The following is a 16868-nucleotide window of genomic DNA, read 5'->3' on the forward strand; positions in this document are numbered from 1 at the left end:
ATATTTCCTTTTTCACCATAGCCCTCTATGGGCTTCCAAATATCACTTTGCCAATTCCACAGGAACTGTCTTAGCGAAAGGCTTCTTGAGGAGAAAGCTGTAACTCTGAGAGATGATTTCACAGAACACAAAGAAGTTTCTCAAAAAGCTTTTTTCTCTTTGTTATCGGAGGATATTTCCTTTGGCCCTATTGTCTTCAAAGGGATCCGAAATATCTGTTCTCAGATTCCACAGAAATAAGGCTAGCAAAGAGATCCACGAAATACACATGTAACTCTGTGAGATGAATTAACAGAACACTAAGCAGTTTCTCAGAAAGCTTCTTTCCAGATTTCATCTGAGGATATTTCCTTTTTCACCATAGCCCTCTATGGGCTTCCAAATATCACTTTGAAAATTCCACAAGAACTGTCTTAGCGAAAGGCTTCTTGAGGGGAAAGCTGTAACTCTGTGAGATGATTTCACAGAACACAAAGAAGTTTCTCAGAAAGCTTCTTTCTCTTTTTTATCGGAGAATATTTCCTTTGGCCCTATAGTCTTCAAAGGGATCCGAAATATCTGTTCTCAGATTCCACAGAAATAAGGCTAGCAAAGAGATCCACGAAATACACATGTAACTCTGTGAGATGAATTCACAGAACACTAAGCAGTTTCTCAAAAAGCTTCTTTCCAGATTTCATCTGAGGATATTTCCTTTTTCACCCTAGCCCTCTATGGGCTTCCAAATATCACTTTGCCAATTCCACAAGAACTCTCTTAGCGAAAGGCTTCTTGAGGGGAAACCTGTAACTCTGTGAGATGATTTCACAGAACACAAAGAAGTTTCTCAGAAAGCTTCTTTCTCTTTGTTATCGGAGGATATTTCCTTTGGCCATGTAGTCTTCAAAGGGATCCGAAATATCTGTTCTCAGATTCCACAGAAATAAGGCTAGCAAAGAGATCCACGAAATACACATGTAACTCTGTGAGATGAATTCACAGAACACTAAGCAGTTTCTCAGAAAGCTTCTTTCAAGATTTCATCTGAGGATATTTCCTTTTTCACCATAGCCCTCTATGGGCTTCCAAATATCACTTTGCAAATTCCCCAAGAACTGTCTTAACGAAAGGCTTCTTGAGGAGAAAGCTGTAACTCTGTGAGATGATTTCACAGAACACAAAGAAGTTTCTCAGAAAGCTTCTTTCTCTTTGTTATCGGAGGATATTTCCTTTGGCCCTGTAGTCTTCAAAGAGATCCGAAATATCTGTTCTCAGATTCCACAGAAATAAGGCTAGCAAAGAGATCCACGAAATACAGATGTAACTCTGTGAGATGAATTAACAGAACACTAAGCAGTTTCTCAGAAAGCTTCTTTCCAGATTTCATCTGAGGATATTTCCTTTTTCACCATAGCCCTCTATGGGCTTCCAAATATCACTTTGCCAATTCCACAGGAACTGTCTTAGCGAAAGGCTTCTTGAGGAGAAAGCTGTAACTCTGAGAGATGATTTCACAGAACACAAAGAAGTTTCTCAAAAAGCTTCTTTCTCTTTGTTATCGGAGGATATTTCCTTTGGCCCTATAGTCTTCAAAGGGATCCGAAATATCTGTTCTCAGATTTCACAGAAATAAGGCTAGCAAAGAGATCCACGAAATACACATGTAACTCTGTGAGATGAATTAACAGAACACTAAGCAGTTTCTCAGAAAGCTTCTTTCCAGATTTCATCTGAGGATATTTCCTTTTTCACCATAGCCCTCTATGGGCTTCCAAATATCACTTTGCAAATTCCACAAGAACTGTCTTAGCGAAAGGCTTCTTGAGGGGAAAGCTGTAACTCTGTGAGATGATTTCACAGAACACAAAGAAGTTTCTCAGAAAGCTTCTTTCTCTTTTTTATCGGAGAATATTTCCTTTGGCCCTATAGTCTTCAAAGGGATCCGAAATATCTGTTCTCAGATTCCACAGAAATAAGGCTAGCAAAGAGATCCACGAAATACACATGTAACTCTGTGAGATGAATTCACAGAACACTAAGCAGTTTCTCAGAAAGCTTCTTTCCAGATTTCATCTGAGGATATTTCCTTTTTCACCATAGCCCTCTATGGGCTTCCAAATATCACTTTGCCAATTCCACAAGAACTGTCTTAGCGAAAGGCTTCTTGAGGAGAAAGCTGTAACACTGTGAGATGATTTCACAGAACACAAAGAAGTTTCTCAGAAAGCTTCTTTCTCTTTGTTATCGGAGGATATTTCCTTTGGCCCTATAGTCTTCAAAGGGATCCGAATTATCTGTTCTCAGATTCCACAGAAATAAGGCTAGCAAAGAGATCCACGAAATACAGATGTAACTCTGTGAGATGAATTCACAGAACACTAAGCAGTTTCTCAGAAAGCTTCTTTCCAGATTTCATCTGAGGATATTTCCTTTTTAACCATAGCCCTCTATGGGCTTCCAAATATCACTTTGCAAATTCCACAAGAACTGTCTCAGCGAAAGGCTTCTTGAGGAGAAAGCTGTAACTCTGTGAGATGATTTCACAGAACACAAAGAAGTTTCTCAGAAAGCTTCTTTCTCTTTGTTATCGGAGGATATTTCCTTTGGCCCTGTAGTCTTCAAAGGGATCCGAAATATCTGTTCTCAGATTCCACAGAAATAAGGCTAGCAAAGAGATCCACGAAACACACATGTAACTCTGTGAGATGAATTCACAGAACACTAAGCAGTTTCTCAGAAAGCTTCTTTCCAGATTTCATCTGAGGATATTTCCTTTTTCACCATAGCCCTCTATGGGCTTCCAAATATCACTTTGCAAATTCCACAAGAACTGTCTTAGCGAAAGGCTTCTTGAGGGGAAAGCTGTAACTCTGTGTGATGATTTCACAGAACACAAAGAAGTTTCTCAGAAAGCTTCTTTCTCTTTGTTATCGGAGGATATTTCCTTTGTCCCTATAGTCTTCAAAGGGATCCGAAATATCTGTTCTCAGATTCCACTGAAATAAGGCTAGCAAAGAGGTCCACGAAATACAGATGTAACTCTGTGAGATGAATTAACAGAATACTAAGCAGTTTCTCAGAAAGCTTCTTTCCAGATTTCATCTGAGGATATTTCCTTTTTCACCATAGCACTCTACGGGCTTCCAAATATCACTTTGTCAATTCCACAAGAACTGTCTTAGTGAAAGGCTTCTTGAGGGGAAAGCTGTAACTCTGTGAGATGATTTCACAGAACACAAAGAAGTTTCTCAGAAAGCTTCTTTCTCTTTTTTATCGGAGAATATTTCCTTTGGCCCTATAGTCTTCAAAGGGATCCGAAATATCTGTTCTCAGATTCCACAGAAATAAGGCTAGAAAAGAGAACCACGAAATACAGATGTAACTCTGTGAGATGAATTAACAGAACACTAAGCAGTTTCTCAGAAAGCTTCTTTCCAGATTTCATCTGAGGATATTTCCTTTTTCACCTTAGCTCTCTATGGGCTTCCAAATATAACATTGCCAATTCCAAAAGAACTGTCTTAGCGAAAGGCTTCTTGAGGGGAAAGCTGTAACTCTGTGTGATGATTTCACAGAACACAAAGAAGTTTCTCAGAAAGCTTCTTTCTCTTTGTTATCGGAGGATATTTCCTTTGTCCCTATAGACTTCAAAGGGATCCGAAATATCTGTTCTCAGATTCCACTGAAATAAGGCTAGCAAAGAGGTCCACGAAATACAGATGTAACTCTGTGAGATGAATTAACAGAATACTAAGCAGTTTCTCAGAAAGCTTCTTTCCAGATTTCATCTGAGGATATTTCCTTTTTCACCATAGCACTCTACAGGCTTCCAAATATCACTTTGTCAATTCCACAAGAACTGTCTTAGTGAAAGGCTTCTTGAGGAGAAAGCTGTAACTCTGTGAGATGATTTCACAGAACACAAAGAAGTTTCTCAGAAAGCTTCTTTCTCTTTGTTATCGGAGGATATTTCCTTTGGCCCTATAGTCTTCAAAGGGATCCGAAATATCTGTTCTCAGATTCCACAGAAATAAGGCTAGCAAAGAGATCCACGAAATACACATGTAACTCTGTGAGATTAATTAACAGAACACTAAGCAGTTTCTCAGAGAGCTTCTTTCCAGATTTCATCTGAGGATATTTCCTTTTTCAACCTAGCCCTCTGTGGGCTTCCAAATATCACTTTGCCAATTCCACAAGAACTGTCTTAGCGAAAGGCGTCTTCAGTGGAAAGCTGTAACTCTGTGAGATGATTTCACAGAACACAAAGAAGTTTCTCAGAAAGCTTCTTTCTCTTTGTTATCGGAGGATATTTCCTTTGGCCCTATAGTCTTCAAAGGGATCCGAAATATCTGTTCTCAGATTCCACAGAAATAAGGCTAGCAAAGAGATCCACGAAATACACATGTAACTCTGTGAGATGAATTCACAGAACACTAAGCAGTTTCTCAGAAAGCTTCTTTCCAGATTTCATCTGAGGATATTTCCTTTTTCACCATAGCCCTCTATGGGCTTCCAAATATCACTTTGCCAATTCCACAAGAACTGTCTTAGCGAAAGGTTTCTTGAGGGGAAAGCTGTAACTCTGTGAGGTGATTTCACAGAACACAAAGAAGTTTCTCAGAAAGCTTCTTTCTCTTTGTTATCGGAGGATATTTCCTTTGGCCCTATAGTCTTCAAAGGGATCCGAAATATCTGTTCTCAGATTCCACAGAAATAAGGCTAGCAAAGAGATCCACGAAATACAGATGTAACTCTGTGAGATGAATTCACAGAACACTAAGCAGTTTCTCAGAAAGCTTCCTTCCAGATTTCATCTGAGGATATTTCCTTTTTCACCATAGCCCACTATGGGCTTCCAAATATCACTTTGCCAATTCCACAAGAACTGTCTTAGCGAAAGACTTCCGGAGGAGAAAGCTGTAATTCTGTGAGATGATTTCACAGAACACAAAGAAGTTTCTCAGAAAGCTTCTTTCTCTATTTTATCGTAGGATATTTCCTTTGGCCCTATAGTCTTCAAAGGGATCCGAAATATCTGTTCTCAGATTCAACAGAAATAAGGCTAGCAAAGAGATCCACGAAATACAGATGTAACTCTGTGAGATAAATTAACAGAACACTAAGCAGTTTCTCAGAAAGCTTCTTTCCAGATTTCATCTGAGGATATTTCCTTTTTCACCATAGCCCTATACGGGCTTCCAAATATCACTTTGCCAATTCCACAAGAACTGTCTTAGTGAAAGGCTTCTTGAGGGGAAAGCTGTAACTCTGTGAGATGATTTCACAGAACACAAAGAAGTTTCTCAGAAAGCTTCTTTCTCTTTGTTATCGGAGGATATTTCCTTTGGCCCTATAGTCTTCAAAGGGATCCGAAATATCTGTTCTCAGATTCCACAGAAATAAGGCTAGCAAAGAGATCCACGAAATACACATGTAACTCTGAGAGATGAATTCACAGAACACTAAGCAGTTTCTCAGAAAGCTTCTTTCTAGATTTCATCTGAGGATATTTCCTTTTTCACCATAGCCCTCTATGGGCTTCCAAATATCACTTTGCAAATTCCACAAGAACTGTCTTAGCGAAAGGCTTCTTGAGGAGAAAGCTGTAACTCTGTGAGATGATTTCACAGAACACAAAGAAGTTTCTCAGAAAGCTTCTTTCTCCTTGTTATCGGAGGATATTTCCTTTGGCCCTATAGTCTTCAAAGGGATCCGAAATATCTGTTCTCAGATTCCACAGAAATAAGGCTAGCAAAGAGATCCACGAAATACACATGTAACTCTGTGAGATGAATTAACAGAACACTAAGCAGTTTCTCAGAAAGCTTCTTTCCAGATTTCATCTGAGGATATTTCCTTTTTCACCCTAGCCCTCCATGGGCTTCCAAATATCACTTTGCCAATTCCACAAGAACTGTCTTAGCGAAAGGCTTCTTGAGGGGAAAGCTGTAACTCTGTGAGATGATTTCACAGAACACAAAGAAGTTTCTCAGAAAGCTTCTTTCTCTTTGTTATCGGAGGATATTTCCTTTGGCCCTGTAGTCTTCAAACGGATCCGAAATATCTGTTCTCAGATTCCACAGAAATAAGGCTAGCAAAGAGATCCACGAAATACACATGTAACTCTGTGAGATGAATTCACAGAACACTAAGCAGTTTCTCAGAAAGCTTCTTTCCATATTTCATCTGAGGATATTTCCTTTTTCACCCTAGCCCTCTATGGGCTTCCAAATATCACTTTGCCAATTCCACAAGAACTGTCTTAGCGAAAGGCTTCTTGAGGGGAAAGCTGTAACTCTGTGAGATGATTTCACAGAACACAAAGAAGTTTCTCAGAAAGCTTCTTTCTCTTTGTTATCGGAGGATATTTCCTTTGGCCCTGTAGTCTTCAAAGGGATCCGAAATATCTGTTCTCAGATTCCACAGAAATAAGGCTAGCAAAGAGATCCACGAAATACACATGTAACTCTGTGAGATGAATTCACAGAACACTAAGCAGTTTCTCAGAAAGCTTCTTTCCAGATTTCATCTGAGGATATTTCCTTTTTCACCATAGCCCTCTATGGGCTTCCAAATATCACTTTGCAAATTCCACAAGAACTGTCTTAACGAAAGGCTTCTTGTGGAGAAAGCTGTAACTCTGTGAGATGATTTCACAGAACACAAAGAAGTTTCTCAGAAAGCTTCTTTCTCTTTGTTATCGGAGGATATTTCCTTGGGCCCTGTAGTCTTCAAAGGGATCCGAAATATCTGTTCTCAGATTCCACAGAAATAAGGCTAGCAAAGAGATCCACGAAATACACATGTAACTCTGTGAGATGAATTCACAGAACACTAAGCAGTTTCTCAGAAAGCTTCTTTCCAGATTTCATCTGAGGATATTTCCTTTTTCACCGTAGCCCTCTATGGGCTTCCAAATATCACTTTGCCAATTCCACAAGAACTGTCTTAGCGAAAGACTTCTTGAGGAGAAAGCTGTAACTCTGTGAGATGATTTCACAGAACACAAAGAAGTTTCTCAGAAAGCTTCTTTCTCCTTGTTATCGTAGGATATTTCCTTTGGCCCTGTAGTCTTCAAAGGGATCCGAAATATCTGTTCTCAGATTCCACAGAAATAAGGCTAGCAAAGAGATCCACGAAATACAGATGTAACTCTGTGAGATGAATTAACAGAACACTAAGAAGTTTCTCAGAAAGCTTCTTTCCACATTTCATCTGAGGATATTTCCTTTTTCACCCTAGCCCTCTATGGGCTTCCAAATATCACTTTGCCAATTCCACAAGAACTGTCTTAGCGAAAGGCTTCTTGAGGGGAAAGCTGTAACTCTGTGAGATGATTTCACAGAACACAAAGAAGTTTCTCAGAAATCTTCTTTCTCTTTGTTATCGGAGGATATTTCCTTTGGCCCTGTAGTCTTCAAAGGGATCCGAAATATCGGTTCTCAGATTCCACAGAAATAAGGCTAGCAAAGATATCCACGAAATACAGATGTAACTCTGTGAGATGAATTAACAGAACACTAAGCAGTTTCTCAGAAAGCTTCTTTCCAGATTTCATCTGAGGATATTTCCTTTTTCACCATAGCCCTCTATGGGCTTCCAAATATCACTTTGCCAATTCCACAAGAACTGTCTTAGCGAAAGTTTTCTTGAGGAGAAAGCTGTAACTCTGTGAGATGATTTCACAGAACACAAAGAAGTTTCTCAGAAAGCTTCTTTCTCTTTGTTATCGGAGGATATTTCCTTTGGCCCTATAGTCTTCAAAGGGATCCGAAATATCTGTTCTCAGATTCCACAGAAATAAGGCTAGCAAAGAGATCCATGAAATACAGATGTAACTCTGTGAGATGAATTAACAGAACACTAAGCAGTTTCTCAGAAAGCTTCTTTCCAGATTTCATCTGAGGATATTTCCTTTTTCACCATAGCCCTCTAAGGGCTTCCAAATATCACTTTGCCAATTCCACAAGAACTGTCTTAGCGAAAGGCTTCTTGAGGGGAAAGCTGTAACTCTGTGAGATGATTTCACAGAACACAAAGAAGTTTCTCAAAAAGCTTCTTTCTCTTTGTTATCGGAGGATATTTCCTTTGGCCCTATAGTCTTCAAAGGGATCCGAAATATCTGTTCTCAGATACCACAGAAATAAGGCTAGCAAAGAGATCCACGAAATACACATGTAACTCTGTGAGATGAATTAACAGAACACTAAGCAGTTTCTCAGAAAGCTTCTTTCCAGATTTCATCTGAGGATATTTCCTTTTTCACCATAGCCCTCTAAGGGCTTCCAAATATCACTTTGCAAATTCCACAAGAACTTTCTCAGCGAAAGGCTTCTTGAGGAGAAAGCTGTAACTCTGTGAGATGATTTCACAGAACACAAAGAAGTTTCTCAGAAAGCTTCTTTCTCTTTGTTATCGTAGGATATTTCCTTTGGCCCTATAGTCTTCAAAGGGATCCGAAATATCTGTTCTCAGATTCCACAGAAATAAGGCTAGCAAAGAGATCCACGAAATACACATGTAACTCTGTGAGACGAATTAACAGAACACTAAGCAGTTTCTCAGAGAGCTTCTTTCCAGATTTCATCTGAGGATATTTCCTTTTTCAACCTAGCCCTCTATGGGCTTCCAAATATCACTTTGCCAATTCCACAAGAACTGTCTTAGCGAAAGTCGTCTTCAGTGGAAAGCTGTAACTCTGTGAGATGATTTCACAGAACACAAAGAAGTTTCTCAGAAAGCTTCTTTCTCTTTGTTATCGGAGGATATTTCCTTTGGCCCTGTAGTCTTCAAAGGGATCCGAAATATCTGTTCTCAGATTCCACAGAAATAAGGCTAGCAAAGAGATCCACGAAACACACATGTAACTCTGTGAGATGAATTCACAGAACACTAAGCAGTTTCTCAGAAAGCTTCTTTCCAGGTTTCATCTGAGGATATTTCCTTTTTCACCATAGCCCTCTATGGGCTTCCAAATATCACTTTGTCAATTCCACAAGAAGTGTCTTAGCGACAGGCTTCTTGAGGGGAAAGCTGTAACTCTGTGAGATGATTTAACAGAACACAAAGAAGTTTCTCAAAAAGCTTCTTTCTCTTTGTTATCGGAGGATATTTCCTTTGGCCCTATAGTCTTCAAAGGGATCCGAAATATCTGTTCTCAGATTCCACAGAAATAAGGCTAGCAAAGAGATCCACGAAATACAGATGTAACTCTGTGAGATGAATTCACAGAACACTAAGCAGTTTCTCAGACAGCTTCTTTCCAGATTTCATCTGAGGATATTTCCTTTTTCACCATAGCCCTCTATGGGCTTCCAAATATCACTTTGCAAATTCCACAAGAACTGTCTTAGCGAAAGGCTTCTTGAGGGGAAAGCTGTAACTCTGTGAGATGATTTCACAGAACACAAAGAAGTTTCTCAGAAAGCTTCTTTCTCTTTGTTATCGGAGGATATTTCCTTTGGCCCTATAGTCTTCAAAGGGATCCGAAATATCTGTTCTCAGATTCCACAGAAATAAGGCTAGCAAAGAGATCCACGAAATACAGATGTAACTCTGTGAGGTGAATTAACAGAACACTAAGCAGTTTCTCAGAAAGCTTCTTTCCAGATTTCATCTGAGGATATTTCCTTTTTCACCATAGCCCTCTATGGGCTTCCAAATATCACTTTGCCAATTCCACAAGAACTGTCTTAGCGAAAGGCTTCTTGAGGGGAAAGCTGTAACTCTGTGAGATGATTTCACAGAACACAAAGAAGTTTCTCAAAAAGCTTCTTTCTCTTTGTTATCGGAGGATATTTCCGTTGGCCCTACAGTCTTCAAAGGGATCCGAAATATCTGTTCTCAGATTCCACTGATATAAGGCTAGCAAAGAGATCCACGAAATACAGATGTAACTCTGTGAGATGAATTCACAGAACACTAAGCAGTTTCTCAGAAAGCTTCTTTCCAGATTTCATCTGAGGATATTTCCTTTTTAACCATAGCCCTCTATGGGCTTCCAAATATCACTTTGCAAATTCCACAAGAACTGTCTTAGCGAAAGGCTTCTTGAGGGGAAAGCTGTAACTCTGTGAGATGATTTCACAGAACACAAAGAAGTTTCTCAGAAAGCTTCTTTCTCTTTGTTATCGGAGGATATTTCCTTTGTCCCTATAGTCTTCAAAGGGATCCGAAATATCTGTTCTCAGATTCCACTGAAATAAGGCTAGCAAAGAGGTCCACGAAATACAGATGTAACACTGTGAGATGAATTAACAGAATACTAAGCAGTTTCTCAGAAAGCTTCTTTCCAGATTTCATCTGAGGATATTTCCTTTTTCACCATAGCACTCTACGGGCTTCCAAATATCACTTTGTCAATTCCACAAGAACTGTCTTAGTGAAAGGCTTCTTGAGGGGAAAGCTGTAACTCTGTGCGATGATTTCACAGAACACAAAGAAGTTTCTCAGAAAGCTTCTTTCTCTTTGTTATCGGAGGATATTTCCTTTGGCCCTATAGTCTTCAAAGGGATCCGAAATATCTGTTCTCAGATTCCACAGAAATAAGGCTAGCAAAGAGATCCACGAAATACAGATGTAACTCTGTGAGATGAATTCACAGAACACTAAGCAGTTTCTCAGAAAGCTTCTTTCCAGATTTCATCTGAGGATATTTCCTTTTTCACCATAGCCCTCTATGGGCTTCCAAATATCACTTTGCAAATTCCACAAGAACTGTCTTAGCGAAAGGCTTCTTGAGGAGAAAGCTGTAACTCTGTGAGATGATTTCACAGAACACAAAGAAGTTTCTCAGAAAGCTTCTTTCTCTATTTTATCGTAGGATATTTCCTTTGGACCTATAGTCTTCAAAGGGATCCGAAATATCTGTTCTCAGATTCCACAGAAATAAGGCTAGCAAAGAGATCCACGAAATACACATGTAACTCTGTGAGATGAATTAACAGAACACTAAGCAGTTTCTCAGAAAGCTTCTTTCCAGATTTCATCAGAGGATAATTCCTTTTTCACCATAGCCCTATATGGGCTTCCAAATATCACTTTGCCAATTCCACAAGAACTGTCTTAGCGAAAGGTTTCTTGAGGGGAAAGCTGTAACTCTGTGAGATGATTTCACAGAACACAAAGAAGTTTCTCAGAAAGCTTCTTTCTCTTTGTTATCGGAGGATATTTCCTTTGGCCCTATAGTCTTCAAAGGGATCCGAAATATCTGTTCTCAGATTCCACAGAAATAAGGCTAGCAAAGAGATCCACGAAATACAGATGTAACTCTGTGAGATGAATTAGCAGAACACTAAGCAGTTTCTCAGAAAGCTTCTTTCCAGATTTCATCTGAGGATATTTCCTTTTTCACCATAGCCCTCTATGGGCTTCCCAATATCACTTTGCCAATTCCACAAGAACTGTCTTAGCGAAAGGCTTCTTGAGGGGAAAGCTGTAACTCTGTGAGATGATTTCACAGAACACAAAGAAGTTTCTCAGAAAGCTTCTTTCTCTTTGTTATCGTAGGATATTTCCTTTGGCCCTATAGTCTTCAAAGGGATCCGAAATATCTGTTCTCAGATTCCACAGAAATAACGCTAGCAAAGAGATCCACGAAATACACATGTAACTCTGTGAGATGAATTAACAGAACACTAAGCAGTTTCTCAGAAAGCTTCTTTCCAGATTTCATCTGAGGATATTTCCTTTTTCACCATAGCCCTCTATGGGCTTCCAAATATCACTTTGCCAATTCCACAAGAACTGTCTTAGCGAAAGGCTTCTTGAGGGGAAAGCTGTAACTCTGTGACATGATTTCACAGAACACAAAGAAGTTTCTCAGAAAGCTTCTTTCTCTTTTTTATCGGAGGATATTTCCTTTGGCCCTATAGTCTTCAAAGGGATCCGAAATATCTGTTCTCAGATTCCACAGAAATACGGCTAGCAAAGAGATCCACGAAATACAGATGTAACTCTGTGAGATGAATTCACAGAACACTAAGCAGTTTCTCAGAAAGCTTCTTTCCAGATTTCATCTGAGGATATTTCCTTTTTCACCATAGCCCTCTATGGGCTTCCAAATATCACTTTGCAAATTCCACAAGAACTGTCTTAGCGAAAGGCTTCTTGAGGAGAAAGCTGTAACTCTGTGAGATGATTTCACAGAACACAAAGAAGTTTCTCCGAAAGCTTCTTTCTCTTTGTTATCGTAGGATATTTCCTTTGGCCCTATAGTCTTCAAAGGGATCCGAAATATCTGTTCTCAAATTCCACAGAAATAAGGCTAGCAAAGAGATCCACGAAATACAGATGTAACTCTGTGAGATGAATTTACAGAACACTAAGCAGTTTCTCAGAAAGCTTCTTTCCAGATATCATCTGAGGATATTTCCTTTTTCATCCTAGCCCTCTATGGGCTTCCAAATATCACTTTGCCAATTCCACAAGAACTGTCTTAGCGAAAGGCGTCTTCAGGGGAAAGCTGTAACTCTGTGAGATGATTTCACAGAACACAAAGAAGTTTCTCAGAAAGCTTCTTTCTCTTTGTTATCGGAGGATATTTCCTTTGGCCCTGTAGTCTTCAAAGGGATCCGAAATATCTGTTCTCAGATTCCACAGAAATAAGGCTAGCAAAGAGATCCACGAAATACACATGTAACTCTGTGAGATGAATTCACAGAACACTAAGCAGTTTCTCAGAAAGCTTCTTTCCAGATTTCACCTGAGGATATTTCCTTTTTCACCATAGCCCTCTATGGGCTTCCAAATATCACTTTGCCAATTCCACAAGAACTGTCTTAGCGAAAGGTTTCTTGAGGGGAAAGCTGTAACTCTGTGAGATGATTTCACAGAACACAAAGAAGTTTCTCAGAAAGCTTCTTTCTCTTTGTTATCGGAGGATATTTCCTTTGGCCCTATAGTCTTCAATGGGATCCGAAATATCTGTTCTCAGATTCCACTGAAATAAGGCTAGCAAAGAGATCCACGAAATACAGATGTAAATCTGTGAGATGAATTCACAGAACACTAAGCAGTTTCTCAGAAAGCTTCTTTCCAGATTTCATCTGAGGATATTTCCTTTTTCACCATAGCCCTCTATGGGCTTCCAAATATCACTTTGCAAATTCCACAAGAACTGTCTTAGCGAAAGGCTTCTTGAGGAGAAAGCTGTAACTCTGTGAGATGATTTCACAGAACACAAAGAAGTTTCTCAGAAAGCTTCTTTCTCTTTGTTATCGTAGGATATTTCCTTTGGCCCTATAGTCTTCAAAGGGATCCGAAATATCTGTTCTCAGATTCCACAGAAATAAGGCTAGCAAAGAGATCCACGAAATACAGATGTAACTCTGTGAGATGAATTAACAGAACACTAAGCAGTTTCTCAGAAAGCTTCTTTCCAGATTTCATCTGAGGATATTTCCTTTTTCAACCAAGCCCTCTATGGGCTTCCAAATATCATTTTGCCAATTCCACAAGAACAGTCTTAGCGAAAGGCGTCTTGAGGGGAAAGCTGTAACTCTGTGAGATGATTTCACAGAACACAAAGAAGTTTCTCAGAAAGCTTCTTTCTCTTTGTTATCGGAGGATATTTCCTTTGGCCCTGTAGTCTTCAAAGGGATCCGAAATATCTGTTCTCAGATTCCACAGAAATAAGGCTAGCAAAGAGATCCACGAAATACACATGTAACTCTGTGAGATGAATTCACAGAACACTAAGCAGTTTCTCAGAAAGCTTCTTTCCAGATTTCATCTGAGGATATTTCCTTTTTCACCATAGCCCTCTATGGGCTTCCAAATATCACTTTGCCAATTCCACGAGAACTGTCTTAGCGAAAGGTTTCTTGAGGGGAAAGCTGTAACTCTGTGAGATGATTTCACAGAACACAAAGAAGTTTCTCAGACAGCTTCTTTCTCTTTGTTATCGGAGGATATTTCCTTTGGCCCTATAGTCTTCAAAGGGAATTGAAATATCTGTTCTCAGATTCCACAGAAATAAGGCTAGCAAAGAGATCCACGAAATACAGATGTAACTCTGTGAGATGAATTAACAGAACACTAAGCAGTTTCTCAGAAAGCTTCTTTCCAGGTATCATTTGGGGATATTTCCTTTTTCAACCCAGCCCTCTATGGGCTTCCAAATATCACTTTGCCAATTCCACAAGAACTGTCTTAGCGAAAGGCGTCTTCAGGGGAAAGCTGTAACTCTGTGAGATGATTTCACAGAACACAAAGAAGTTTCTCAGAAAGCTTCTTTCTCTTTGTTATCGGAGGATATTTCCTTTGGCCCTGTAGTCTTCAAAGGGATCCGAAATATCTGTTCTCAGATTCCACAGAAATAAGGCTAGCAAAGAGATCCACGAAATACACATGTAACTCTGTGAGATGAATTCACAGAACACTAAGCAGTTTCTCAGAAAGCTTCTTTCCAGATTTCATCTGAGGATATTTCCTTTTTCACCATAGCCCTCTATGGGCTTCCAAATATCACTTTGCCAATTCCACAAGAACTGTCTTAGTGAAAGGCTTCTTGAGGGGAAAGCTGTAACTCTGAGAGATGATTTCACAGAACACAAAGAAGTTTCTCAGAAAGCTTCTTTCTCTTTGTTATCGGAGGATATTTCCTTTGGCCCTATAGTCTTCAAAGGGATCCGAAATATCTGTTCTCAGATTCCACAGAAATAAGGCTAGCAAAGAGATCCACGAAATACAGATGAAACTCTGTGAGATGAATTAACAGAACACTAAGCAGTTTCTCAGAAAGCTTCTTTCCAGATTTCATCTGAGGATATTTCCTTTTTCACCATAGCCCTCTATGGGCTTCCAAATATCACTTTGCCAATTCCACAAGAACTGTCTTAGCGAAAGGCTTCTTGAGGGGAAAGCTGTAACTCTGTGAGATAATTTCAAAGAACACAAAGAAGTTTCTCAGAAAGCTTCTTTCTCTTTGTTATCGGAGGATATTTCCTTTGGCCCTATAGTCTTCAAAGGGATCCGAAATATATGTTCTCAGATTCCACAGAAATAAGGCTAGCAAAGAGATCCACGAAATACAGATGTAACTCTGTGAGATGAATTCACAGAACACTAAGCAGTTTCTCAGAAAGATTCTTTCCAGATTTCATCTGAGGATATTTCCTTTTTCACCATAGCCCTCTATGGGCTTCCAAATATCACTTTGCCAATTCCACAAGAACTGTCTTAGCGAAAGGTTTCTTGAGGGGAAAGCTGTAACTCTGTGAGGTGATTTCACAGAACACAAAGAAGTTTCTCAGAAAGCTTCTTTCTCTTTGTTATCGGAGGATATTTCCTTTGGCCCTATAGTCTTCAAAGGGATCCGAAATATCTGTTCTCAGATTCCACAGAAATAAGGCTAGCAAAGAGATCCACGAAATACAGATGTAACTCTGTGAGATGAATTCACAGAACACTAAGCAGTTTCTCAGAATGCTTCTTTCCAGATTTCATCTGAGGATATTTCCTTTTTCAACCTAGCCCTCTATGGGCTTCCAAATATCACTTTGCCAATTCCACAAGAACTGTCTTATCGAATGGCGTCTTCAGGGGAAAGCTGTAACTCTGTGAGATGATTTCACAGAACACAAAGAAGTTTCTCAGAAAGCTTCTTTCTCTTTGTTATCGGAGGATATTTCCTTTGGCCCTGTAGTCTTCAAAGGGATCCGAAATATCTGTTCTCAGATACCACAGAAATAAGGCTAGCAAAGAGATCCACGAAATACACATGTAACTCTGTGAGATGAATTCACAGAACACTAAGCAGTTTCTCAGAAAGCTTCTTTCCAGATTTCATCTGAGGATATTTCCTTTTTCACCATAGCCCTCTATGGGCTTCCAAATATCACTTTGCCAATTCCACAAGAACTGTCTTAGCGAAAGGTTTCTTGAGCGGAAAGCTGTAACTCTGTGAGATGATTTCACAGAACACAAAGAAGTTTCTCAGAAAGCTTCTTTCTCTTTGTTATCGGAGGATATTTCCTTTGGCCCTATAGTCTTCAAAGGGTTCCGAAATATCTGTTCTCAAATTCCACAGAAATAAGGCTAGCAAAGAGATCCACGAAATACAGATGTAACTCTGTGAGGTGAATTAACAGAACACTAAGCAGATTCTCAGAAAGCTTCTTTCCAGATTTCATCTGAGGATATTTCCTTTTTCACCATAGCCCTCTATGGGCTTCCAAATATCACTTTGCCAATTCCACAAGAACTGTCTTAGCGAAAGACTTCTTGAGGAGAAAGCTGTAACACTGTGAGATGATTTCACAGAACACAAAGAAGTTTCTCAGAAAGCTTCTTTCTCTATTTTATCGTAGGATATTTCCTTTGGCCCTATAGTCTTCAAAGGGATCCGAAATATCTGTTCTCAGATTCCACAGAAATAAGGCTAGCAAAGAGATCTACGAAATACAGATGTAACTCTGTGAGATAAATTAACAGAACACTAAGCAGTTTCTCAGAAAGCTTCTTTCCAGATTTCATCTGAGGATATTTCCTTTTTCACCATAGCCCTCCATGGGCTTCCAAATATCAATTTGCCAATTCCACAACAACTGTCTTAGCGAAAGGATTATTGAGGGGAAAGCTGTAACTCTGTGAGATGATTTCACAGAACACAAAGAAGTTTCTCAGAAAGCTTCTTTCTCTTTGTTATCGGAGGATATTTCCTTTGGCCCTATAGTCTTCCAAGGGGTCAGAAATATCTGTTCTCAGATTCCACAGAAATAAGGCTAGCAAAGAGATCCACGAAATACAGATGTAACACTGTGTGATGAATTCACAGAACACTAAGCAGTACCTCAGAAAGCTTCTTTCCAGATTTCATCAGAGGATATTTCCTTTTTCACCATAGCCCTCTAAGGGCTTCCAAATATCACTTTGCCAATTCCACA

Source organism: Macaca mulatta, chromosome 1 (genome assembly GCF_049350105.2).
Source record: "Macaca mulatta isolate MMU2019108-1 chromosome 1, T2T-MMU8v2.0, whole genome shotgun sequence".
NCBI classification, from domain to species: Eukaryota; Metazoa; Chordata; class Mammalia; order Primates; family Cercopithecidae; genus Macaca; species Macaca mulatta.